We start from the raw sequence: 2,737 nt of genomic DNA on the forward strand, positions 1-2,737 counted from the left end.
TTGTTGCTGTAGCAAGCATTTCTAGTACAGTACTGAATAATAGTGGTTGTTAAAGAACATCCTTGCCTCACTCTTGATCTTATTGAGAAGGTTTCTAACTTATCCCCACAGTAGAAAATACTTGTTGATGATTTTAGATCAATATTACTTATCATTTTAAGGAAAACTCCATTTATTTCTAGACTTTCTAGTGCTTTTAATAAGAATGAGCATTGCACTTTGTTAAAAAACTTTTTCTGCATCTATTGAGAGACTCATATGATTTTTGTTGTTTTTGTCATAGATATGGTCAATTATGCTGATAGTTTTTCTAATATTGAATCAGCCCTGCATTTCTGGTATAAATCTCCTCTGGTTATACTGTTTGATCTTTGTGAAATATTGCTGTAATCTCCTTCATAGTATTTAATATAAAATTTTTCCATTAATATTCATTAGGGAAATTGGTCAATAGTTTTCTTTTTCTGTTTTTGCTCTTCCTAGTTTAAGTATCAGCACTGTATTCATGTTGCAAAAGGAATTTGGCAGAGTTTTTTGCCTATTTTTCCAAATCAGTTATATAGTATTAGAATTAATTTGACTTTAAATGTTTAGTAGGATTCACTTGTGAATTGATCTGGTCATGGGGATTTTTCCTTAGAGAGCTCATTTATGACTTATTCATTTTTTTCCCTAAGATAGGGTTACCTAAGTATTCCACTTTCTCTTCTGTTAATATGGGCAATTTATATTTTTGTAAATACTCATCCATTTCACTTGGATTGTTAGATTTATTGGCATATAATTGTGCAAAATGGTTCCTAATTATTACTTTAATTTCCTCTACATTGGTAGTGAATTCACTCTTTTCATTATTAATAATGGAATTTGGTTTACTTCTTTTTTTAAATCAAATTAATCAATGGTTTATCTATTTTGTTGGCTTTTTTCTTAAAATCAGCTTCTAGTTTTATTTATTAGTTCAATGGTTTTCTTACTTTCAGTTTTATTAATCTCTCTTTTGATTTTCAGGATTTCCAATTTGATTTTTTTTATTGGAGATTTTTAATTTGTTCTTTTTCTAGATTTTTTTTTTCTGTATGCCTTCTTCATGGATTTGCTGTTTATTTTCTTGTTGTAAGCATTTAGAAATGCAAATTTTCTTCTAAGTACTGCTTTGGCTGTATGCAATAAACTTTAGTATTTTGTCTCATCTTTATCATTCTCTTTAATGCAATTATTGATTCTTTCTGTGATTTGTTCTTTAACCTACTCATTCTTTAGGATGAAATTATTTAGTTTCTAATTAATTTTCAATCTATGTTTCCATTGTCCTTTACTGAAAGTAAGTTTTATTTCATTATGGTCTGAAAAGAGTGAATTTAATCTTTCTGCTTTTCTGCATTTAGTTGTGAGGTTTTAATGCCCTAATAATGGTCAGTTTGTATGAAGATACCATGTACAACTGAGTAAAAATTATACTCTTCCATATTGCCATTCAGTTTTCTCCAGAGATTTATCATATTCAACTTTCCTAAGTTTCTATTTATCTCTTTAACTTCTTTTTTGTTTATTTTATGGTTACATTTATCTTGTTCTGAGAGGGGAAAGTTGAAATACTGACTAGTACAGTTTTGCTGTGAATTTCCTCCTGTAACTCATTTAATTTTTCCTTTAAGAATTTGGATGGTATGTCATTTGATGGATTTATGTTTAGTATTAATATTACTTCATTGTCTATGGTATCTTTTAGCAAAACAGAATGTCCCTGCTTATCTTTTTTAATCAGGTTTCTTTTTGCTTTTGCTTTGCTTGACATCATGATTACTACCACTGATTTTTTTAACCTCAGCTGAAGCATAACAGATCCCCTCATTTTTTACTCTCTATGTGTCTTTGTGGCTCAAGTGTATTTCTTGTAAAGAATATATTGTTGGATCCTGCTTTTCAATCCATTCTACTATCCACTTCCATTTTATGAGTGAGTTGATCCCATTCACATTCACAGGATTACTTTGTATATCCCTCTGCCTATTTTTCCCTTTTTATCCTTTTCTCTCTTTCATTCTACCTTGCTCCTCATCAAAAGTCTATTTTGCTTCTGACCACTGCTTTCCTTAACCTTGCCTCCTTTCTTTCAGCCCTGCCCCCTCTCCCTCCTACTTCCTTGTAGGATAATATAGATTTCTGTACCCAACTGGATGTGCCCATTATTCCCTCTTTGAGCCACTTCCAATGAGAATAAGGTACAAGAACTGCCTACTACCCCTACCTCCAAAAAATATGGAATGCTTCATGAATTTGCATGCCATCATTGAGCAGTGGCCGTGATAATTTTCTATGTATCATTCCAATTTTAGTGTATTTGCTGCCAATGTGAGCACTAGTTCAATAATTCTTAAATTATTTCTCCTCAAGCTATTTTCCAGGTCAGTTATTTTTCCAATAAGACATTTCACATTTTCTTTTTTTTAAATTTTTTGACTTTGTTTTATTGTATCTTGATATCTAATCAAGTTATTACCTTCTACTTGCCCAATTCTGATTTTTAAGACATTATCTTTTTCAGTGAGATTTTGTACCTGTCTTTTTCATTTGGCCAATTCTGTTTCTTAAGGAATTCTTTTCTTTGTGAATTTTTGCACTTCTTTTGCCATTTGACCAATTCTATTTTATAGGGTATTATTTTCTTCAGTATTTTTGTGGCTCTTTGACAATGTGTTATTTCTCATTTTGTAATTTTCTTGCACAGCTCTTA

At 30.6% G+C, this 2,737-nt stretch overlaps 1 non-coding gene across 1 annotated transcript; it reads right to left on the reverse strand.

Moving 5' to 3' along the window:
- Positions 1-2,256: 2,256 nt before the first annotated feature.
- LOC118855620 lies at positions 2,257-2,363 on the reverse strand. Its single transcript, XR_005010789.1, has one exon. It is a non-coding gene; the product is annotated as a U6 spliceosomal RNA (small nuclear RNA).
- Between the last annotated feature and the right edge of the window lie 374 nt (positions 2,364-2,737).

This window comes from Trichosurus vulpecula, chromosome 6, assembly GCF_011100635.1.
Source record: "Trichosurus vulpecula isolate mTriVul1 chromosome 6, mTriVul1.pri, whole genome shotgun sequence".
Classification (NCBI taxonomy): Eukaryota; Metazoa; Chordata; class Mammalia; order Diprotodontia; family Phalangeridae; genus Trichosurus; species Trichosurus vulpecula.